The sequence below is a fragment of the Macaca nemestrina genome, chromosome 2, assembly GCF_043159975.1.
Source record: "Macaca nemestrina isolate mMacNem1 chromosome 2, mMacNem.hap1, whole genome shotgun sequence".
Classification (NCBI taxonomy): domain Eukaryota; kingdom Metazoa; phylum Chordata; class Mammalia; order Primates; family Cercopithecidae; genus Macaca; species Macaca nemestrina.
The window spans coordinates 77,881,860-77,908,804 of record NC_092126.1 but is presented as its reverse complement, the minus strand read 5'-3'; positions in this window follow the sequence as shown (position 1 = coordinate 77,908,804).

Genomic DNA, 26,945 nt, shown 5'->3' with positions numbered 1-26,945 from the left:
ACTTTGTTCTCTTAATGGTTCATCTAAACTTACAAATATCCTAATATGTATGGTTAAATTCAATTTCTTAAGTTTAGATGTATTGTAATTTTATTATCATTTAATCAAAATTATGTGGTAATTTGTACTGAAAAATACATCATTCAGTCATGGGTTTTTAAAAGTTTATTGCTTAATTTCCAACATTTCATGAATATTTAGTTACCCTTTATTATTGTTGTTGATGTTGCTTTTAAAATAATTCCACTTAAATTTACATATGGTCAATTTTGGTAAGTATACAATAAATTGAAAGTAATATATATTATATAGGTATAAAATGAAGTATTCTAAGTATCCAAATTTGGCCTGATTTGTTCACTGTGTTAATCAGATATTCTAATTGTCTACTAGTTCTGTAACAGTGAAATGTGAATGCTATGAAAATAGCTTCCACTAAGGTTTTGGACTGTCTTTTTCATTCTTTTGTTCTGTCAAGCTTTGCTTTATGTATTTTTAAGCTATGTTACTCGGTGTTCACAATTAGAATCCTTCTTGAAGGATTTATTTTTTTATCATTATTAAATATTCCTCTCTAGCTTTAGTAATGCTATTTGCCTTAAGGTTTACTTTCCTGTAATTAATAGCTACAACAGCTTTATTTTAGTCAATGTTTTCATGGTATATTTTGTTTATTTTCATTTTTCTATGTCCTTCTATATATTTCATCTGCAGTTTTTTATTGTTTTTTAAACTAGTCTAACTAAATTTGTATTTAATTGTTACTACATTTAATTCAGTTAATGATAGCTGTGGTAAAAGCTACCATTTTTCCTTTGTTTTATATTCTTCAAAACTGTTTTAAATTGCTTTTCTGTACTCTATTTTTTCTCAAAAATTAATGAAGTGCTTTTTTATAGCCTTATATATTAGCTTTTAAAAATACATCCTTTTATTGTTCACTTAGAGAATACATGGAGATTACATTATTATTGAATTATCACTGTCAAATATAAATTAATATTTTATAATTTTAGGTAATATTATTTTCTCCAAAAATTTAATCCTATTGCAACACCATACTAACAGGTAGATGTGAATATTGAAGTTAAAGAGAAGATGTAAATATTGAAGTTATTCAATGGAAATAAACATGGAAATAAAGAAAATTAAATCTATAACAAGAATTTTTAATCAAGATAGATCAATTCCATAATATGTAATAAACTATCTTAATTGTTTGCATTGAAAATTAATGAGTGACATTCCAACTTTAATTTGTTTGTATGCTCTCTTACCCTATTTGGAGAGATCTTTAGGCTACCTTTAATTAGCCTTTGGCACAGTCAAGAGTCTTATGATTGCACCATGAGTAGAAATTATAAATTTTACCATGGGTCGGAAACTAGGAAACATTATTTTAAAATTTTTAATTAGAACGATTTCTCTTTTGAAACAGCTGTAGCCCAGAAATTTCCTGTGGATATCCAGAGATGTGCTGAAAGTAGAATTTCATTTGTCTCTAATAACTGCAAACAATGCCAATTCTGAATGAAGAATGTCTTGTTATCTTTGAATTGTTCGAATTTTTAATTCGTAGGGATGTAAAAGGATAATTTTGAGTTTAATTCATAGGACCTCAAGTTATCTTTGTGTTATTTCAGAATTGAACACATAGGGACTTAAAAGGAATATAAAACTCTAACCATTTTCTTTTTCTTCAACTCCCGAAATCTCTATCTCAATGTGATTTTTAACAAAGGTTTAAAAACTGCCACATTTAGAAAAGGAGACCACCCTTAATGTGGGTAGATGATAAAATACCTTGGAAATTTGAAAATCATTAAATTATTTAGGCAACCTCAAGTTAGAGGAGATTGCCTGAATCTTGCCATGATTATTGTCAGATATAAATTGATTGAACCATAATTTCGAAAAATATAAATTATAGAAACTCAGGATGATCATTTGGAAATAATTTAAAAAACGAGTATGTCTCAACTTGTTTTGTAACTGGAGAAAACAAAAAATCAAAAAACTAAAGCTGCATTCTTCAAAGATTTGGCTAAATTTATGTCGCGAAAATTAGATCAGACTTATGCTTACATCCCGGATCCACTCACAGCAAATTCAAGTATACCTATTTTATTATATATAATTATATAAGAGTGGAATACTTCAGAGTTCCTCTAATATATGATTATTTTTAAGTTTAAGGAGTATAAGATCCCAATGCCTCCCAACACACCTGTAGTGTGTGTGATTATTTGTATCAAAGTAAGCCTTTTCACAGACTATGTCTTAGGTTGCTCCCTAAAAACATATAGAAAGATTATTTTTCTAAAATGTTATTATAAGAAATACATCAATCTTTGGAAAAGGAAAAGAAACAAATTTATAATATATGTTGTTCTTGAAGATAACCAAAAACAAAACACAAACAATCAGAAAAACTGATAACATCAGTTGTCCTAAAAGGTAACTAACAAATCAAGCTCCATAATTACTAGTTATTTCTTTAAGGTTTTTTTTAAAAAACAGAAAGGCATGAGAAATAATAAAATTAATCTATTATCTATAACTGAAAACTAATTGTGCATAATTTTTATATAAGATTTTTAAAATAATGTATGACTGAACTCTCTTTTTCATCTTATAGACCATCTAAATTCATGGGAATTTTTCTATACAAACCCTGACTACTTCAAGAAGGTTTAATAAAATATTTTAAAACATTTTAAATAAAAACTATCAAATGCCTCTATATCTCCCTATATAGATGGAAGGATGTATAAAAAGAGATGGAGAGAACTAAATGTAAATTTTCAGACTTTGCTTTTACCCAGTTCAGAACAATGCCATGTGATTGTATCTTTAACCAGAACACCTAATGCTTCCCATCAGATTAGTGCTCAATTATGTCAAAGTGCACTGAGTACTCATTTTAAAATAGATGCCTATTATCAGAGCTACAGGGACAACGTGAGGAAATTGATACAAGAGAAAACAAATCTAGACATTTATTTTTACTGATATACAGAAAGAAGAAGGCTCAGAATTCATCTGCATAGGTTATTTTTTTCTTCATTACAGCAAAACTCTTTGTTAAATGTTTTGAATATAAAAGTCAAGTTGATAAATGCTAAGGATTCTTTCTGCTCCATAGCTACAATAACTAGTCAATTGTTAAAACTACAAATGAGTTCTACATTTCCTCTTGAAAGGTAGTTCATATAGGAGTTACTTAAGTGGGATATACTAAATCTAAGTTTACGTTCAATGCCCTGTGGTGATGTAGGGATTTTTAGCCTCTTTGAGAGTGAAGGGTACTGTGGTTGAGTTTGGTTAGAATTGTTCTAGACATTTTTGATTATAATACTTCAAAGGGGGGCATTATACTGCAGGATTCTTTAACTCAACATATTGGAAGATTTATTTCACAATGTTGTGTGTAAATGCCAAATAAGTACACTGCTAAACCCTTATTACCTTTCCTTAAGAAAGTAATCATAGAGCAGCTAAAGAATTTGTGGGTCTCATGGAGACTAGAGATAAAAACCAATTGGTTCAGAAAAATGCCTCTTTGAACTTGTTGTAACAGAGTGCTCAAACAATTCTCACATAAAATATGTGGATTTGTAATTATGTTGATAATATCTCCATAGAGGTAGAAAATGCAGTTCTATATTTTAGGTTAACACATCATAGAGATAACAAATGAGACATAATATTGGACTGGATATCAACATGGGTCAGCATTAATTCACCATTAGTTTAATAAACAGGAGTTTCTTTAATAATCATTCTTGTTAAAATTATAATTCCAGGAACAAAAATCTAACAAAATTCCAGAAAATTTATAAAATCTTTTGGAAAATGAGCAATATGATATTTTGTTTGAGTTTGTATTTTTGTTTTTAAACAATCCACATAAAATAATAAGTAACCAATTAACCTAATTGTAATAAAATTCTGAAGGGATGTTATTTCATAATCAACAATTTCAAAGACACTCTTGTTCTATCATTTTATACTATTGTATGGTTACTTCCTTTGTAGATACGTATTCCATAGATGCTAAAATATTAAGTTTGAATTTGAGATTTATAAATAAAACAGCATATGTATAATAGCACATCCTCCAGATAGTTTCATTTACCAGACTAGAGAACTAGCATTCATTAAGCAGCTACTGTGTGCCTGCTCTGTTCTTGCTCTTAAAAATATTACCTTATTCAATTTTCCTTACAATTCCTGTAAGTATTATATAATAATATTCCCACTGTTTTAGATACAATAACTGAGCTTTGGGAGGTTATCTTATACAAATAAGTAGAAAGGGTTAGAGACTAATTTTCATCTAAGACTTCCTAAAACTACAATTGTTACACTTTTTTCGTAAGGGAACAAAGACCTCTTGGAAGGGGTGGCCTTCAAAGTGAGACTGTACCCCTCTCTCCTAGCAAAAGCAATTACTTGGTAGAGTTTGACCCATATATAAAACAAACCTAGAATAAATTATTTATTTAAACTGATAAGTTTCTCTCTTAATTTGCTTCCACAGAAATGTTAGTATGAGTACTTGGCTTAAAAAGAAGAGTGTTGTCCATCTAACTCGAATTTCAATTTATTCTTCTCTAAAAATGTTCAATGTCTGTCACAGGTTTCTCCCCTAAATAAATGAATTTAGGAAGGTAAATAATAAAGTGAGCTAAAAGAAAAAGTTGGCCAGATTAATCTCTTTAGAACTTTATATTCTGTTAACAGGGGTGGATGAAATACCAGAATTCTCTGAAGCAAATAATAAAGTTTCAAAACACCTGAATTTTTTGGGGGGATGGGGGAGACACAAAGCTCAGGTTTTTAGCTTCCTTGGTTTTCTTTTATGATGTGGTAAGATACAATGCCTGTATTCACTCAGTAGAGATAGAAAAAAAATTAATAAAATTCAATATCCCTTCATGATAAAAAAAGAAAATCTCAACAAAGTAGGCCTAGAAAGACCATAACTATGTTGGGTGCAGTGGTGCATGCCTATAATCCTAGCACTTTGGGAAGCCAAGGTGGGTGGATTGGTTGAGTCCAGGAGTTTGAGACCAGCCTGGACAACATGGCAAGACTTCATCTCTTTAAAAAAAAAAAAGAAAGAAAAAGAAAAAAGGAAAGAAAATAAAGATTACACCTCAAAATAATAAAAGCCATGTATGAGAAACAACTCACAGCCAAATCATACTGAATGGTGGAAAGTTGAAAACATTCCCTGGAGAACTATTCACACTTGTCGTCAACATAGTACTGGAATTCCTAGCCAGAGCAGTCAGTCAAGAGAAGGAAGTAAAGGAAATTCAAGTTGGAAAACAGAAAGTCAGACTATCAGAGTTTGTTGATAATATGATTGCATAGCTAGAGAATCCTAAATACTCCTCCAAAAGACTCCTAGATTTGATCAATGAATTCAGTAAAGTTTCAGATTACAAAATCAATGTATGCAACTTATTAGCACTACTATCGTAATGACCAAGTTGATAATTCAATCAAGAACTCAATCCCTTTTACAATAGCTGAAGAAAAACAGTAAAATACCTAGAAATACACATAACAAAGCAGGTAAAAGATCTCTACAATGAAAATTACAAACACTGCTGAAAGAAATCAGGGATGACACAAACAAGTGGAAACACATTCTCTGCTCATAGATTGGAAGAATCAATGTTGTGAAACAGATCATACTGACCAAAGCAATCTGCAAATTCAATGCAATTGCCATCAAAATACCAACATTGTTATTCACAGAATTATAAAAACAATCCTAAAATTAATATGGAATCAAAAAGAGCCTGAATAGCCAAGACAATCCTAAGCAAAAAGAACAAACCTGGAAGCATCACATCACATTACTGGACTCCAAGTTATGCTATAAGACTCCATAGACAGAAACACAGTATGGTCCTAACATAAAAGTAGGCACAGACCAATGGAACGGAACAGAGAGCCCAGACATAAAGCCAAATATTTATAACCAACGGATCTTCAACAAAGCATACAAAAACATACACTGGGGAAAGGACACTCTTACTTAATAAATGGTGCTGGGAAAATTGGCTAGTCACATGTAGAAGAATGAAAGTGGATCCCTATCTCTCATCTTATACAAAAACTAACTCAAGATGGATCAAAGACTTAAATCTTGCCATCATAGTATAATTTTGGAAAATATTAGTTCCTTTGTATCATAAGCAATTAATAAATTCTGATTGAATATCTGATTGATAACTATTTTATAGAGAATATTATATTCAAAGGCACAGGTTACATTATGTTTGTATCTTCTATAGGGTCTCACATATACAAGGTATTCAAGAAACATTTGTTAAAATGAAGTATATTTTATTGTTTCATATTTTATATTTTTTTTACGATTAGCTTTTCCTATGCCTTGATAAATATATCATTATTATTTAATGTCTGATAATGTATATTTAATTAAATATATTATATACTTCTAAAATATAATTCATATGTTTGATAATATATTAAAGAAGAACATGCATAGAATGTGTAATAATTTTTATCATGATTAACTGAATGTCAATGTTTATTGATTTAGTCTTAATCATATACAACCTATACCATATATAATTCTGTTTCACTCTAAAACCATCTATATGTTTTCATATATTTTTAAACAAACAATACTTTCAGAAAGGTTGCTGCTCTATTCAGCCATTTTCTCCTATTTGTACTTGCATTATTGCTTTAACTTGCTATTCTGTTATCCTTCGGTCCCTGTATCCTTATTTTACATGTATGAGTTTGTTTTTTCTTCTAGAGTAAGTTTCAAAAATTCCAGGAAACTGAGTAGTCTGTTGTACCTTATGGTTCTAAACCACTGTTGTTTGTATTTACTAACTTTTCCATTATCTTTTAGGCATTTCCTGATTGTTTCACAATCTAAATGCTGGTTTTGTTGACACCATATTTTTTTTTTTCTGAGCACACAGGACAGAAGTTCTGCAATTTATTGCTGTTTTGTTTTTCATCCTTGAAGTTCAGTTAAATTTGGTATTAAACTAAAAGATAAAATGTGAATACAGAAAATCTTGCAAATAGAATTATTGTGTACTATAAAATGTTTTTCTTTAAATATTGGTCACTTGCTTTGTTTATATTAAGAATATATCTTTAGCCAATTTAAGAGAAAGTGTATGTTACACACTATTGAGGGAATATGGTTGAAAAATAAAATTTCCTCTTTTCCTAGAAAATTTCTCCACAAAGGTAGAAGGAAAAGAAAACAATTTTTCTTTTTTTTCTTTTTAATTGAAAAAGCATTAAAGCAGAATATGGTGTGTATCACAGGCAATCTGCTAGATTATAAAGAAATAAAAAAATCTCACTCCTCTATGTAGCTAAGCAGATTCAATCCGTTGCATACATGGTCTAAAAATAAATGATAACTTATGGTCAAATAAGAGGACTTGACAACACTATTTATCACACATAGCTCATCGTAAATTCATCTGGTAATTGAGATGACCATTTCTGTTAGCTAAATGGTTTTCTTCAAAGAAAGAACAAATTTCTCACGATTTTATGGCAGGAAATTGTTTTGAAGCAAGGAACTCTTTGAGTTAGGTCCTATCCTGCCACAAAAAAAATGGGAGATAGCACCACTTTTCTTGATAATTACATTTCAGAAATGGTGCCCAGGTCCTTTAAAAAGACATTCTTGGTCTGTACAGCTAGCAACAAGCTTATTTAGGTTTTTGAAATATTTATGTGCATCTCAAAGGGACAGAGAAAGGATTTGTAATTGCAAGTATTTTTTAATAAAATGACTTGAAAGAAAAGAGGAGGATACAAGAGAATTACCAGAAAATTCCCCTTCCCTCCCCCAATTTGTATTCATCATTACAACACACTTGGGATATATATGATTCTTGCCAATAAAAATTTACAATAAGTTTAGGGACATGTGAAAAATTTTTGAAATAATCTCCTTTCTGAAGGATGTAGAATATTTTTTGGTTCTCCTTTACTTTTCCCTCCATTTGGCTTAGAATCTAACTGGGGAATAAGAGATTCCTCCTGCATCTATTCCACATTTGCAAGGGAATATCTGTTGAATGAATTGATGAAGACAACCTTAACAAGATTTTCATGCAAACACTCAACTAGACTCTATTTGGTGCTGGTAGATTGTCTTCTGTATTCTGACATTTTAAAATCTCTTTTAGATGAGTTCATTCTAAGGAAAGACACATTTATATACTTTATTTATATAAATCATTTAACAAATGTACTGGTCTTAATTCTTCAAAGATTTCTATTCTACAATTAATAACTAGAGCATTTTTTGTGCAAAGTATTGTTCTAGATTGTATGAACATAGTATCTCTTGCCATTGTTAACTAAGGTATCCTGCGTTCTTCAGAATTTTGAAACAGATGCCTTTTTAAAAAATCATATATACAAAAAAGAAACAAAGAAATTTGTGTATACATAAAAAGTCTATTTTTAAGTTAGGAGCCAAGACAGATGATCTTTTAAAAAGCTCTTAAGTAACTGAAACATCATTTTATTAATACAATCATTGTACAAGAGTTAATTTCTTGTCCCTGAGAACAGTCTAACATTTATCCTATTCAGGCTTGTTTTGTTCCTTTTCTTTGGTGAAATCATACTTTTCAGTGACCACAGTCAATTGCCATCACTACTTCCAGATACATTTGGAACAAATGGTGAAAAATATTTTACCACAATAGACGTTTTGATTCTGACAATACACGTATTGTGAGCCTTTAATTTATTCAGTCAAATCCTACAGGATAGAGAAAATCCACATAGCATTGACATATTTATTGAGACACTCTTCTACTGTAGCTTGGGGATATTTTAATTTTAGAAATTGATGAATTTATATAATTTAGATTCTTCACTGGAAAATCTTATATTGAGACACTCTAAGGGTAAAATTTAATTCCTGTATATAGTCAGTCTCTTTTTCTTCTCATCTCTTTTTCTCTCTGCTTTCCCTATCTCACTCTTTCACTCCACTACTGAAACATTTAAAAATAAAACAAGACCTTAATGTATCAAGGGAAAACACATATTTTTCATGAGTTATTTGCGAGTAGTATTATGAGATTTCTATGTTCTCCGTGGTTCTCTATTGCCACAGTTTGAGCTTTCATCATTATTTAATTTACAGATTTAGGTGGATTTCATTTTCTTTGATCACCAATTTTTTTTGTTGTTTATTACTTAATATTAATTGTATTTGTTTATTGAATTATGAAAAATATTTCTAACAAAGTTATTTATTTTACTAAAATGAATCCATTTGAGTGAGATTTCCATTACTGTGATAACAGTGAAATTGATTGCAATAATGATTTCTCTAATTAGAAATTAAAATCTAATGTCGAAAACCATTAAAAACACAGTAGAAACTCTGGTATTTAAAAAGCGTAAGCCCTAGAAGTCTCAAATTTATAAAAGAATCCAGTTAGTTGATGAAAACAGTATGCTAAAACATAGTTTAAAAAATAAATAGCAAGTCTCAAATCAGATTAGACGGACAATTTTTTAAATAGTTGGTTAAGGTTAATTGTTTTATTCTCCATAAAGAAAATACTAGCATGTTCAAAAACAAAACAAAAACATTATCATATTAAATTCAATCTCTCTGTAGCAATATTTGCAAGATTACAGACTTTTCAAGCTAAGTGCATCAATCAATCACCGGAGAGCATTAACCATCATTAACACTGGGTTTTATGAGGTATATTCTCTCCTACCTTCAGAGGCAACAAGTTAGGCAGAAAGATATTGGCAACTGAATAAAAATATTAAATATTTATGATTTGAAATTCCCATATTATTCAAGACTGTTAAGGTGATGCCTTTTAGTAAAAACTCATGATTTTTTTAGCCATCAAAATGTGTCTTTCTCTGGGATTTACTATCACGGGAGTTTAAAAGAAAAATAACCTTTCCTTTGTCACCTGATGTTAGTTAAAATTCCTGCTTCAGTGTACTCCAAAATTAAATACTAAGCACAAAATTCTACTGTGGTTAATAACTGTAATTGACCACACAAAATAAGAAGAAATATGAGTTCTATATGACAAAACCAGATAATTTCCCATGTGATGTTTTCAGTCTAAAGAAAGGTTTGAGAATTTCTATGCTTGTGATATTAGAAGCAGTTGTTTTCAAATTTTACCTTATATCAAAATCACTGGGAAAGTTATTAAAACGTAGAATCCTGCCTCATTCCCAGAAGTTCTAATTTAGTAGGTCTGGGCAGTAATTTGCTTTTCTGACAAGTTTCTAGGTGATCCTGATGCTGCTGATCTGGAAACCAATCTTTGAAGATCACCTAGGATTAGAAACTGGGTGACTTATATTGAATTATCACTTGCATAACAATCTCACTATCAGTAATTAATAATAAAAGTTTCATAAAATGTATTTTATTCGTATCTTACATTAACTGAAGAACAGCACTTCCCTATGTTAAGAATTGTATTGTTTTCATTTGATGTGGCTTTGTGGAAAAATTATAGAAAAAAATGTGGAAAATAAAGCCTATTTTGGGGATAACTATAGATTTATGTTATATATTGTAAGGTGCTAAGTGATATTAAGGTTTGTAGGAAAAACAATTCATGTTTAATGCAGATGATGGGTTTGATATTAAAGGAAGGGAAGACTGTAAAGAGTTTAGTGAACATGGCAGTTCCCGGGATTATAGAGTTTTATATCCTGAAAGACAAGTGTCAACACATTCCTCACATTTGTTTTTATGATTTATTTATTTTTCTTTTTTTTCTGTAATGAAAAGCATAAACTGCATTTGAAGGGTCCTATATGATATGAAAACAGAACTAAATGAGAAATTTCAAAAGCCCTTTAGTTGTTATTCCAAGGAAACTATTTTCAACAAGAAACCACAATGTCATATTTAATCAACAATGAACAGAAAAGTGGCAAGACCAGAAGAAATAAAGGAATAATCTTGCTCAATGAAACCAGTTTATCCCCCTTATTATGAATATCATATTTCTTTAGATATTCCAAAGATATCCTGGGCTTAGAAAGTAGAGTCAAAAATTAACAGCAATTTTCAAGGAACCAAACCACCCTTAACAAAGACCTTTTCGTGGTTTCATTTCCCACTCTTCACCAAGGTGTCTCTATTTTTATTACTAGCATTCTAATTTTGACTTTTTTTGCATAATAGTTTGATAATAATTATGTAGAAATTTATCCATTTTAAAAAATCTCTAATCTTGCTTTACAAGCAAGAACCTAAAAAATCTATGCAAAAACTCTATATACTCTATTACGTATGATGTGTACTATGAAAAAAGCACACAAGGGGTTCCTTTATGAATCAATAACTTATTTTCTTAACTTTAAAATTGGTTTCTTGGCCAGGCGTTGTGGCTCACACATGTAATCCCAGCACTTTGGGAGGTCAAGGCAGGCAGATCACTTGAGCTCAGGAGTTCGAGACAAACCATGCTGGTGAAACCCTGTCAGTACTAAAAATACAAAAATTAACTGGGCTTGGTAGTACGCGCCTGGATCCCCAGCTACTCAGAGGCTGAAGCACGAGAATCACTTGAACCCAGGAAGCAGAGGTTGCAGTGAGCCAAGATTGGGCCACTGCACTCCAGCCAGGGTGACAGAGCAAGACTCTGTCTCAAAAAAAAAAAAAAAAAAAAAAAAAAAGAGAGATAGCAACCTACTTTTTTCTCTTTCCAGAAGGCAGTTGCCTCAGTGCAATTTGCTGAATAGTCTATCCTTTCTTCATTTAGTTTTTTCAACTTACCAAGAACCCATACATTTAGACAACATGAGCAATGTTTAACAAAGTAGAAAATAACCCATACTCAATGATTTATGGTAAAAACATACAACTCCTGTTTGTTTTATTTTACAGAACTGTCTTAGACAATCCTAAATTTTTACACTTTTGGAAGAATTGTAGAATCAATTCATCAAGATTTCTCCCATCGAAAAACTACTTGGATTTTTAGATATAACTGTATTATCTGTATATTTTAATTTGGAGAATTTGACATTTCCAAATTGAGCCTTAACACTCAAAAACATGAATATCTCTTCATTTATTCAAATATTATTTATATATTTCAATAATACCTTACAATTTTCTCTCTAGAACTCTTTTATTTCACTGAATAGCTTTAAACTATTGTTTATTATAATATTTACTTTCTTATGTTCTCTATATACGAAATACATGTGTACACAAGATAGAAATTTTAAGGAACTACTTAGTGCTTTTTTGATAAATGAAGTATATAGTATTCATTTGGAGTTAAAGTATTGGACATATAGTTTGTGTTTACATCAAATACAATAATAGTGGCTCTCAATGGGGACATAAAGGGAAAAACCTGAGATGAAGAGGAACATAGAGAACTACAGCTTTACCTATAATTATTACTTCTAGAAGGATAGAATTATCTGAAATAAATATATTGTTTCTACTTTTGAATAGTGAGTATATGTGTAGTAATTGTATAGCTGTAATTATCTTTGATTTTTCATGTAATTAAAAAAGAAACATAATAAGGTAGGGCTTTAAAAGATTAATATAATCATATGAAATAAATAAATAAAAAGTTAGAAATGGAATATGTCAACTGTATATTAGCCATTGTTGCTTTATCTAAGAGATATATTTTCCACTTACAAGAGGAAGAAACTTTCAGGGTCAAAAACACGGTTTTTCTATATTACACTTAAAATCCTAAATGGATACAGTACACTGCTCAGTGTCAACAATCTCCACTCGACCTGTCAGTGAGGGGCCAGTTAATAGCCCCATGCTTCACGTCCTTGTACATCTTACATAACTGACATTCTTATACCTGTGCTGCGCTGTGCTGCTTCTCAATCATTTCCACAATGATTTCTGAAACCCCTGTTCATTAAAAAGAGATCCTCCTTTAACCTGCAACTTTTCACAGAATTCTTCCTCCTTGTCCTTGCCTAAGGCTAACACTTGTCCTTTTCCCCCTCTGAAGCTTTCTTAAGGGGAGGAGCGTATTCATCCTTCCATACTTTATGAACCTCTGGACAAAGAAGTAATTCCATTAGTATTCTTTCAGTGTTTCATTGTCACTTCTAGACATTTTTTTTTTTAAATCCAAAAATAGCATAGACTCTGGGGCCTGAAGTCTTAACCATTTTTTATCAATGATTTATTGGACAATGAATAATTATATGTCTCCATGCCCTCATATGAAAAACAGAGAGATGCAAAATAGTTAAACTTGTAGACTTGTGGTCAGAATTAAATGAATTAATACACATAAAGGACACACAAAGTAGTTTTTAAAATGTATGTGATTACAAGGTTTACACATATATTTATTATTACAATGTCTACTAGAGGAATCCAATCTGAATCTTTTAATTTCCACCATTGATTTCATACATGATCTCTATAACAGCACAGGATCTCAAATACTTCTTTTTCTCAAAAACAAAACTCTATTTCCTTTCAGTTTCCTCCATGGAGAATTCTAGCCATTTATTTCATATATTCTCTTGTGATGTAATTTCAGACAAACTTCAGACTTATCTACTCCATATTTGAATGATGATTTGCTACTGATTTACATCTATATTATATAAATGATATATCAACATCAAAATACTGATTGGCTATAAGTAGAAGAATTAAGAAAAAATGCTTATGAAATGATGGTTTAAATTAGATAGCTACTAATTTTTAAATGTATAGAATGAAGAGAATTTTAAGGAAATACATGAAACATGGTATGAAGAAAACTACGTTTTTTTCTTACCTATAAATAAAAATAGCTTACATTAAGACAGAGATTTAGATGTATTGTACTATAGGTGAAGGCTCCATGGCTCAAATGAACTACTTTATATTCCAGTCAACAGAACAAAATCTCATCCTATAGGAACTGTGGCATATTAAATAATTTTTGTGGTCTCCCCAGAGTCCACTAAATCAGAATAAAGACTAAAACCAATAAAAATAATTATGGGTCTAGAGATTTTATCTATAAAATCATTCTCCACTATAAACTGAAAAAACTTACTAGAAGTTGGATAAAGTATTCATGTATATTAAGATAAATATCTTTGGTTTGAAGCTTTCTAGATTATTCCCCTTGAATGTATAATAAAGATAAGGTACACATGCAACCATTATAGAGTCAAGACACTTACTCTGATATCTCAACTATTCAAACAAGAATTCCGTGCTGATAGCAAACCTAAATTGGCACTGATTCTATGATACTTCCTAAAACATAAAAAAATTAAATTGGACCAATTTGATGTTTTACACTTGTTTTGTAAAAGTTTAAGTTTGCTACGTCTATTTCCAAAAGTAAATTAGAAACCAAGTCTCAAAGGTTGCTCTGGGTTTTTTTCTGATTGGCTAAGCTAATAAAAAGTAATGTTTTCAAAATTGCAATAACAAAATTAGTCATCCAGTCTTGATAATTTTTAAGTAAGAATTAGTGTTTCTCAAAAGGTAGTCTGCAGATACTAATGTGCCCTCAGAACTGTTCCAGGGTATTCATGAAGGTAGGACAATTTTCCTATAATATTAAAACATGATTAGCTTTTTTGACTGTGATGACATTTGCACTGATGGTTGTAAAACAATTAAATATAAAGTTTTGGGCTCTTAAGCCTGAATTAAATAACTGTTCTAGTAATCATTGAATTCTTCACAGCAGCAAATTTGAAATTAAAGAAAAAACAGTTTCACTTGAGAATATCTTTGATGAAACAATAAAAAAGTACTTATTTCATTAGATATCAATCATCTGGTACAATTGTTTTCAATATTTTATGTGATAAAATAGAACGGACACACAAAACCTTTCTACTCAGACCTGAATTACCATGGTTGCCTGAAGGAAAAGTATTTTGCAGTTTGAACTGTGAGTGGACCCAGCTACATTTTTTGTGAAATACCATTATACTTGAAAGAACTATAAAAAGACAAACTACAGTTCTTAAGTTTTGGATATTGGACAAACATTTTCTTCAATATGAATTAAATGCTTCTACTTTTAAAAAATAAATTTTTGTGTGATTCTTTAAGGGGTTTTTGTTGTGATTTGTTTTTTGACACAGGGTCTTGCTCTGTGCTCAAGCTGAAGTGCAGTGGAATGATCTTAGCTCACTGCAGCCTTGAACTTCTGGGCTCAAACAATCCTCCCACAGCAGCCTCCCAAGTAGTTGGGCCTATAGGCACATGCCACCACACCTGGCTAATTCATTTTGTTTTTTGTAGAAAGGGGTCTCACTGCTTCCCTGGCTGTTCTCAAACCCCTGGCCTCAAGCAATCTTCCTTCCCCACCTCAGCCTCCCAAATTGTTAGGATTACGGGGATGAGCCACTCCATCAGGCCTATTTGTGGTTAACAATGAAATCTGAGCTTTCAAGTAAAACATTAGAAATTTGGAAAATACACTGTCATCATCATGAGCTTAACAGTTTGCCAATACTTAGAGGCTTTACTAAAGAGATCAATAGTGATAAAAATGAATTTGATTTAAGTTTTAGCTTGAACAGTGAAGTATGTCAGCAGTTGGGAGATATGGATAGTTCTGTGAAACTATATTTTTCAAATGAACAATTATCCATAAAAGGTGCATTCAAAATGTAAGACGGAGCAATGGATTTTAATGTAATAAAGTACGCAAAGCTCAATGTTATAGTTTCAGAATACACATTGCAACTAACTTTAAGAAAGTACTACTTCTCTTGTTTTGGTACAGTAACAAAAAAAGTCCTTAATTATGTGAAAAGCTATTAAAATGCCCTTCACATTTTAATAGTATTTGAGGCTGAACTTTATTCACATTTAAACCAAAATAAAATACTGTGATAGATTACATGTAAAACAGCAGACACCAACTGTCTTCTATTAATCCCAGCATTAAACAGTCTTGAAAAATTATAAAATAATTCTAATCTTCTCGATGTTTTTGGTTTGGAAAAATACAGTGATTTTTTATTTAAAAAAAGACTATGTTAACATTTATCCATTTCTTATTTTTATATTAAGATAAAATAGAAAATTTAAAAAAAGATTGTGTCATTTAATAGCAATAGATATAGTACTCATATACAAAAGCATTTAAGGATCCTTAACTATTTCTAAGAGTATAAGGGAGTCCTTAGAGCAAACCGTTTCTAAGAAACACTGGTTTAGGTCAATGCCATGATCAATCTTTTCTCAGCCTTCACATCAGTGGTTTTTCTCCCGGAGCTGGAAATTTTACTGGTTCTCTGCAGTAACACCAGAAATGACAATTTTCTTTAGACCCTGTAGCGTGTGATTTTAAACTATTTTTACTCTTTACACCAGAAGTGCTTCCTAGTGTCTGACTTATGGTTCAATGATGTCATTACTCCAAATACTTTTCTGTTCCCATGCCACCGCGACAAGATTTGCTCACCAAAATGTCATATTACTTTTTCAGCCACATTCCTATAATAAAATTGCTATTTTAGAGCCAAATAATTTTATATGTATTTTTATTAAATCAAGTTTTGATTTGGTTCATTGTTCAAGTTCATTCACACTTTTGATTGGATTTTCTATCATAATGTTAATGTCTGCTAACACAACGTTTTAGTCACTTTATTAGAAGCTGTTTTATAGGTTGTCAGAAATGAATGCCACTGGTAAATTGTTAATCAACAGTGGAATCAACAATGCTATTTTTAATAGCATATTACAACATCTTACAAGAAGAAGAAGAAAGAGGAGGAGGATGAGAGGAACAGCAGGAGGAAGAAGAGGATGAAAAAGAAGAGAGACTGTCAAACTTTTTTTTTTCTTTTTTTCAGGATATCATGTTACATACCATCTACTAGTCTAAGAGAGAAGGTTAAGTTTGCTCTGACTCTGACAATTCTCCAGTGAATCCACCATGGATCTTTGTGATGCCCATGCTATTATTTCTGAGGTTTTACAGCATTTTAAGAATCATTAATGTCAAACTTCTTGGTATGTTGCTTCCTGTTCCTTCCAGGAGACTTCTATACTCAATGAATACTTTTTAACAATATAACTTCTTTTAATAGCTTATTTTCCAAAACTTCCTATTTTTACTATTATTTTGTAAACATTACCAATAGTATTTTCTGTTTTGTTTTTGTTTTTGAGACAAAGAATCACTCTGTTGCCCAGGCTGGAGTGCAGTGATGTGATCTCGGCTCACTGCAATTCCGCCTCCCAGGTTCAAGCGATTCTTCTGCCTCAGTCTCCCGAGTAGCTGGGACTACAGGCACCCGCCACCATGCCCAGCTAACTTTTGTATTTTTAGTAGAGATGGGGTTTTACCATATTGGCCAGGCTGGTCTCGAACTCCTGACCTCGAGATCTGCCCACCTTGGCCTCCCAAAGTGCTGGCATTACAGGTGTGAGCAACCGTGCCCAGACACCAATGGTAATCTTTACTCACCTCTATAAACCTCCCAGTGAACTTGAATATAATATTTTAAAAATTTGTAATTTTTGTATTTGTATTTTGTCCTATTCAGACATCCACGATTTCCCAATGTCACTTAGTATAATGTTATTCCAGGTCTTGCCTGCAGAGACATGGAAAGCACTAGGGTACACAGACTATAACACGGCCCCCAGTGATCCCTGTCCCATGCCCTCATAGACTTCCTTCCTCTCTTGTGTGGGCTTCACTTATTGATTAACTTCTATTGAATAGAATATGATAGAGATGATAAAATGTCATTTCCAAAATTAGGTTATAAGAAGACCGTGGTTTCTGTCTTGGACATACTCTCTCACACTTTCTTTTGTATTGTTCACCCTGGAAAAAAATCAGCTGTAATGTTGTATGGTATCCCTGTAGATAGGTCCAGGTGGTCAAGTCCTACCAACAACCATGTAAGTAAACTTGGGGGCAGACCTTCCTTTCTGCAATGGATCTCTGAAAGAGGATTACAGCCACAGCTGAATGCTTGAGAAAAACTTCGTGTTATATCTGGAGCCAGTGGTTCTTGGTTAAGCCATATTCACATAGATACTTGACTGTCAAAAACTGTAAGATAATAAATATTTATAGTTTTAAACTGCAAAGTTTTGGTGGCAATTTGTTACAGATTGTCAATATAGGCACTAAGTGGCAGATTCTACACTTTCCTAATGTAGAATCTGAATTTTATATTGTTCATAAGTTATACAACAATGAAAGAGCCAGCTAAACAAGTCATAGAAAATCAAGTAGAAAATTCCAAATTATCTAGCTGTATCTACAGCATTAATAGTGTTAAAATTAAGTCAAAAATCCTATCTCATTTCACTGTAGTCCCTCCTGTCTTTAATCAGGTGAATGTACATGTGAGAGTCTGTTTCTTGAGTCTATATTCTGTGTTATTAGTTTGTTTATATATCCTTGTTCTAATACTGCATGTACTGTTTTATTTCCTTATGTACTTTTTTATAAGCCTTGATCTCAGGTATTCTATCAGTTATGATTATCTTCTTTAGTATTTATTGTTTTGTCTAATCAAGGTTAAATGCACATTCATATTAATTTAATAAACAGCTTGTCATTTAAAAAAATTTGTTGAGAATCTGATTGAGATTAAATTTTATATATGTATATAGAATATGTAATATTCTATATAGAGATAGAGAGAAGAATTTTTATGTTAACAGTATAGAGTCCTCTAATTAGTAGACAATGTCTATTAATTAGACACATTGTTCACTTAAGTCTTTGAAGTCCTTTAATAACGTTTCGTTGTTTCCAATATAAAGGACTTATATAAGTTTTGCTAAATACATTACTAAGTGTTTGATGTTTTAATGCTACTGGAAGTAATAACCTTTAAAACTTTTATTATTGGTATATAAAAATAAAAATCATTTTTATATATTGGCCTTGTAGTGAACTATTTTCTTCTATTCCCTTGTTAATTTTGATATTACATCTGTGGATATATTTGGATATTCTACATAAATAAGCATAAATATTTCTTCTGCAAATAATTACAGTTTTATTTTTATTCACATTTTCATGTATTTTTTTTCTTATTAGATTTGCTAATTTTATCTCAAGGATAAAATTAAATAAAAATGGTAATGGACCATCATTGTCTCATTAACTATCTCAACTTTTAATAACACTGCAAAGTAGGATGTTTGCAATAATATTTTAAAGGCATTATTTATTAAATTAATATATTTATGATCTATTTCTTGATTACTATGAGTCTTAATTATGAATTGAATAATAAATATATTAAATTTTTTCTGTATCTATAGATTTTCTTACATTATTATATTTCCACATTTAATTTATTAAAAATGATATTTATTGCGTTTTAAATATAAACCTTCCTCATATTTCTGAAACAAAAAACAGTTTGTAATATTTTTATATGTATTTTAAAATGCTATTTGCTAACATTTTATTCAGGAATTGCTTCTATATATATGAAATAAATTGGTACATCATTTTTTCCTTCAGTCTTTCTTAACAAATTTTTGTGTCAAAGTTATTCTTGTCTTCTACATCGATTGGGAAGTAGTCTCTACTTTTCTATTCTCTCTTTTCTATTCTCCAGAGTTTAAGATTAGAAAATTTAATTATTTAAATATTTTAAAGAATTCATGTTGGAGGTAGGCTGACCAGCAGCATTCTTCTTAGGAAGGTTTTAAATACGGATTTGTTTTGATTAGGTATCAGAATAATCAGAGTTGCTATTTCTTCTATTTCCAATTTCTTATCTAAATTTCTTCAAATGACTTTTCTATTTTGTCTCAGGCGATTTTTTTCTAGACATAAATTTATTGATAATTTGCCTAATTTTACTTTTAAGGTCTGTAGTACCTGAATTTGGCAATGGGTATTTTCTCCCATTTTTCTAGTTCCATCTTGCTAGCTTTTCAAAAATCAATTTCAGTAATATTTTTCAATAAAACAATTTTCAGCTTGGTTAATTTTTAATATATTGTTTTCTCCCTTGTTTTATCTTGATATTTATTATTTTGAATTTTATTTACTTTTTTTCTTATTTTATCACAGATTGTTTAATAAAAAACAAAAAAAACCCGGCCTTGTTCAGTGGCTTATACCTGTAATCCCTGCACTTTGGGAGGCCGAAGTGGGAAGATCACTTAAGCCCAGGAATTTAAGACCAGCCTGGGCAACATGGCAGAACCCTGTCTCTACAAAAAATACAGGCATGGTGGTGCACATGCAGTCTCAGCTTGCCGGGGAGCAAAAGTGGGAGGATTTGTTGAGCCTGGAGATCGAGGCTGCAGTGAGCCATGATCACGCCACTGCACGTCAGCCTGGGCAACAGAGTGAGACCCTCATTCACGATAACAAACGAACAAAAACTTCGTTCTTCTTAGGAAGGTATTTAAGCTTAACTTCAAACTATTTCTTAAAAGTAGGCAGAAGTAAAATTTCACGTATTTTAATATGTTGAATTTTCATGATCGTTCAATTCAAAGTGTTTAAAAGTTTCTATTTTGTAATCAGTTCATATTGTTAATGAAATAAAGACCACAGTTCAATATTATATAAATTCTCAAATTAAACAAGTCAATTGTAATATAATAAAATGAAGAGGAAAAAATAAAAGTAATATTAAGCCACATATTTATCTTTTTTGGTGTCTATATTCTTTCCTGTATATCAGTTTCTAACTTTGGTAGTTTTTCTTCAGCTCAGAGAACAGCTTTAGCCCAGGCATGGTAGCTCACATTGGTAATCCCGTAACTTTGGGAGGCTAATGCAGGCAGATTGCTTGAGCTCAGAAGTTCAAGACTAGTCTGGGCAATAACGTGAAACCCCATATCTACAAAAATATTTAAAAATTTAGCTGTGTATAGTGGCATGCACCTGAAGTTCCAGCTACTTGTCAGGCAGAAATGGAAGGATCACTTGAGCCCAGGAGCTTGAAGCTGCAGTGAGCTGTAATTGTGCCATTGCACTCTTGCCTGCGGGACACCGTGAGACTCTTACCTCATTAACATCATCGTCGTCATCATCATCATCATCATCATCATAATCAAATCTTTGGCCTTTTGCAATATGTATATACTGGTGATTCAGTCTCTCACCTTTACTATATCTGAAAACATGTTTTAATTAAACTTTTATTTTTGAAAGTTTCTTTTTTTTTTTCTTTAAGTTCTGTGATACATATGCAGAATATGCAGGTTAGTTACATAGGTACACATGTGCCATGGTGGTTTGCTGCACCCATCAACCTGTCTTCTAAGTTTTAAGCCCCACATGCATTAGGTCTTTGTTCTAATGCTCTCCCTCCCATTGCCCCCCACCCCCTGACAGACCCTGGTGTGTGATGTTGCCCTCCCTGTGTCCATGTATTCTCATTGTTCAGCTCCCACTTATGAGTGTGAACATCCAGTGTTTAGTTTTCCATTCCTGTGTTAGTTTGCTGAGAATTATGGTTTCCAGTTTCATTCACGTTCCTACAAAGGACATGAACTCATTCCTTTTTATGGATACATAGTATTCCATGATGTAAATGTGCACATTTTCTTCATCCAGTCTATCATTGATGGGCATTTGGGTTGGTTCCAAGTCTTTATTATTGTAAATAGTACTGCAATAAACACACGTGTGCATGTATCTTTATAGCAGAATGATTTATAATCCTTTGGGTGTATACCCAGCAATGTGACTGATGGCTCAAATGGTATTTCTGGCTTGAGGAATCACCACATTGTCTTCCACAATGGTTTAACTAATTTACATTCCTACCAATGGTGTAAAAGTTTTTTAACTGAGTATAAAAATCTTCTTTTCTCTCTTTTATCAGAATAGTAAAAATATCTTCCATTGTCTTCTGGCTTTCATAGTTTCCTTATGAGAAGTTGGTTATATTTCTGATTGTTGTTACCCAATACATGATACACCATTTTTGTGTGTTTTTCAAAATTTTTTCAACAGCTTTGACTTTTAGTAGTTGTATTATAATGGACCTATATGTATTTTTTCTTTGTACTCAACATGATATGGTTTATCAAGCTTCTTCGATCTATAAGATGATGTCTTCACCAAATTGGGAGAAGTTTTAGGTAACATTTATTCAATCATTCCTTTCTGCTTTATTTTTTTGGTCCTCGTTTTCTATAACTTCAACTATACATGTGATGCTTAGTTGTATATTATTCCAAAATGCTGTATTTTTCTCTTTTTTACTCTATATTTGATACTTCTATTAATTTGTATTTAGTGTGTCACTCGTCATTTTTTCTTGAATGCACAATCTGCTATTAAGCTTATGCAGTTTTTTATTTTATTTTAGAAATGATATTTTTTAGTTCTATACTTTTCACATGGTTCTTGTTCAAAATTGACTTTATCTGCTGATATGTCCTGTACATTCATTATCATAATTACCTCTCTCTTTAAGTTGTTGAATGTATTTGAAAAATCTGCTTACAGTATTTAGCTTTTTATAAATTGACTTTTTAAAATTAACCTTCAATTACATTTTTCTATTTCTTCAAATATCTAGCAATGTTGATTCTATGTTGGAGATTTTGGAAGATATGCCATAGGACTCTGGAATCTGTCATTTTCCCTTGAGAACCACTGATAAAAATGAAATTACTGGTTGATGACTTTTAACTTGTACAAGCTTGGTTTTTACACTTTAAGATAGATTTGTTTTGACTTTGGACTTTTTCTTGGTACAAATCTCTTACTTCTATAACACAGTCTTTACTCTTAAGACACAGTAATTCTGGAGTTCATTGGAAAATCTGTTTTGTTTACAAATTTTCTGTAGCTTGTTAAGATGTAACCTCAAAAGTCTGTTTACCATGTGATGGGTTGAAGTAGAAATGTATGCCTAGATGTGTTTTTAAAAATCTATCAACTATTGCTCTCCATTGGAATTTTTGAAGTCTCGCCAACACATGCACAGTTAAGATGCCAGCCATGGATTTGAGGGATTTTTCTTTTTTTTTTTTTTTTTCCCCAAGATTCTAGAGCTCTCTTCTCTGTGACTTGTATCTTTCCGGGACTCTTCCTCTTAATTTTCATCTGTTCTGACAAACTTGAACTCATTACCCTGAAGCCTCAATTAATGATATGACAAATTTCTGCCTTCATTTTAGCTACCACAAGCTGTATGAACAAAGATGTAATTTCAAGGGAAATGCCGTATAAACACGGACTCATTCAGGATAGATGAGTTAAGAGGTTAAAATTTTCCACTTTCAGCTTGTTTTTATTCTGCCTTGTGTGTCTTCAATTTTTTAAACTGTATTTTTTCCATTATTTATAATTATTACCTCCAGAAGGGTTATTTTTATATAAGCTATTCTACCGTTATGAGCACTGAAATTCTTTTGGATTTTTTAAAATTTTTTCTTAATTTTTAGACTTTAGGTACTAGAACAGTTTTTTGCCTAGAGAAAAGTGAGCAGTTGATACAATTCCTATAAAACCCCTCTAACCCTTTCTCACAGTATCCTCTATTATTTACATTTTTATTAGTGTGGTATAGTTGTTACAATTGATGAACTACTATAAACACATAATTATTATTTAAACTACATAGTTTACATTGTTTCATTCTTTGTGTTCAAGTTCTATAGATTTTGACAAATACATGTCATGTATTCAACTTTATGATATTATACAGGAAAGTATTACTGTCTTAAAATTCCACTGTGCTCCAATTATTAATCATTCATCTCCTACCCCCAAGTCCCTGGAAAACCACTGATCTACTATTCCAATAGTTTACTCTTTTGCAGAGTGCTATATAGTTGGAATCATATAGTATGTAGCTTTTCAGACCGACTTCTTTGATTTAGAAATATTCATGTAAGGTTCTACCATGTCTTTTCATATCTTGATAGCTCATTTCTTTTTATCACTGAATAATATTCCATTGTATAGATATACTAGCTTTTTATCCTTTCATATTCTGAAGTACATCTTGGTCACTTTCAGATTGAGGTAATTATGAGTTAAGCTGCCATAAACACTTGTGTACTGGTTCTTCTGCGGATATATTTTCAACTCATTTGTGTAAATATGTAGGACAGTTGTTGGAGTGCAGAGTAAGACATGTTTAGTTTTGTAGAAAACTGTCAAACTGTCTTCCAAAGTGGCTGTACTACCTTGCTTTCTCAGCAGCAATGAATGAGAATTCGTGTTGCTCTGCAGGCTCATCTGCATTTGGTGTTGTAAGTGTTTTTTTATTCTAGCTATTTTATAGGAGTATACATTTTTAATTATTGTTTTAATTTACAATTTCTTGATGAAGTATGATGTTGAAAACTTTTCACATACTTTTGCATTTTGGATATATTTATCATATATAAATATATATATATGTGCTTTATCAAATATATATATATATTTTTACAAATATTTTTCCTAGAATGTGGCTTATATCTTTATATTCTTAACAATGTCATTCACAGACTAGAATTTTTTGTTTTATTTTAATAATATCCAACTTCTTCTATTTTTCTGTCATGGGTCAAACTTTTGGTGGATGATTCCACCAATCTGCTGTATGGTCACCTGCATTTTCCCTGTGTTATATTTTAGAAATTTTACAATTTTTCATGTTATGTTTAGGTCTATCATTAATTTTGAATTAAACTTTTGAAACATATAAAGTTAGTGTCTAGATTCATATTTTTTGCATCTCTCTTCATCTTCATATTTAAAGCGGGTTTCTTATATACACTGATGATTATCTCTTTTTTTTTTTGCTCTGTCATTCTTTGTCTATTAACTTTCATATGTAGACCACTCACATTTAAAGTGAGTATTGATATAGTTGTATTAATATCTACCTTTTTAAAATTATTCCAGTCTTTGCACTTGTTCCCTTATTTTTTAAAAATATTTCCCTGTTTCCTGTCTTCTTTGGCTTTGGTTTAGCATATATATGATTCCACTTTCTCTTCTCTCTTAGCATATAGATTATTCTTTCTTTTAATTTTTTGGTGATTTCCTTATGGTTTCTAATATCAATTTATAAGTAATTCCACTTTCAAATGACACTGTACCTCTTTATGGATAATGCAGGTTCCTTTTAACAGAATATTCCTGATTTCTCCCTCCTCCACTTGCTGTCATTTATTTTACTTATAAATAAGCTATATTCAACCAATACATTATACTGTTATTAGTTTGAACAAATAGTTATCTATTAGATTAACTAATAAGACAATTATAAGCTTTTATTTACTTTTATTTATTTTTAAATGCTCTTCTTTTGGTTTCGAAGATCTGAGTTTCTGACTTACATCATTTCCTTACTGTCGAAAAAATTCTTTTAACATTTCTTGCAAGGCCGCTCCACTGGTGACAATTTTCCTCAGTTTTGATTTGTGTGAGAAAGTATTTCTTCTTTTTTGAAGGATAATTTTACTGGGTAAATGATTCTAGGTCGTAAGATTTTTCCTCCTTTAATATTAAATATTTTACTCCATTCAATTGCATGGTTTGTGAGGAGAAGACCAATGACATTCTTTTTCTTCCTCTTCTACAGGTAAGGTTTTTTTCTTTCTTTCTTATAGTGTCTTTTAAGATTTTCTCTGTCATTGATTTCCTGCAGTTTAAATATTACATCCTTAAGTGTAGACTTTTTGATGTTTATCCTGTTTGGTGCTGTCTGAGCCTTCTAGATGCGTGGTTTAGGTTTGTCACTTATTTTGGAATTTTTTGGGCCAATATTACCTCAAATATTTATTGTGCTCATTTCTCTCTTCCTTCTTCTCCTGATAATTTTATTATGCATATAATATATTTTTATTTGTCTCATAACTTTTGAATATTCTGTTCTTTTTCATTATTTTTGCCTTTAATTTTCAGTTCAGGAAGTTTCTATTGACATGTCTTCAAGATGACTGCTCAGTTATCTGCAGTTTATGATTATACCAATCTGAAATGTTATTTATTTCTCTTTGGCATTTTTTTCTTAGTATTTTCTTTTGAATTCTTTCTTAGAGTTTCAATTTCTCTGCCTTTGCTACATATGTATTCTTGCATGTTTTTCACTTTTGCCTTGAGTAATTTTAGTATACATAGTTATGTAAGTGTAATTTTGATTACGTAGTTATTTTAAATTGTCTGATAATTTCCATATATTTCCAAGTCTTATTCTAATGCTTTCTCTGTCACAACAAACTGTGTTTTATGTCTTTTAGTATGTGTTATAGTTTTTTGTTTGTTTGCTTTTTGTTTTTTTTTTTTTAAGCTGGGTCTAATGTTCCAAAATAAATCTGGAGTAAATTAGACTTTAGTATGAGTCTTTATGTTTGTATGCCTAGGAGTTAGGTTGCATACTTCCTGCAATAGCTGTGGGTGTCAGAAACTAAAATTTCCTCTGGTGTATTAGTTTTTGTTTTCTTTGTTGTCTTTGGGTGTCCCTAGAGACCTCTTTAAAAAAAAAAAAAAAAAAGACTGAGACTCGCAGTTCTTTCAGTAGTAATAACCTGTTACTGTACAGAAATCTCACTTAAGTGGTTGTAGGTGTTAGAGAAGGAAAGAATGCTGTAGTCCTATGATTAAATTTTAACCCACTGGTGAGACTGTACCACTGAGATATGACTTTTCAAATTCTCCTCTGCCTTTTTATTACCCTGAAGTGATACAGGAAGCATAGACATGGCTGCTATTCTCCATTTCAGATAATACTCCAGTAAAGTAGATTTCCTTGAGGGCTGTTTTGTTTTGTTTTGTTTGTTATAAGTAAATATCTTTACTTTTTAAAACTGCATTAGGAACACTTAACATGAGACCTACCCTCTTATCAAATTTGTAGCTATACTTTAACAATACAGCATTATTAAGTAGTACAATGTTGTACAGCAGTTATCTGAACTTACTCATCTCGCGTAACTGACATTTTTGCTTTAATAACTCCCTGTTTCCCCCACC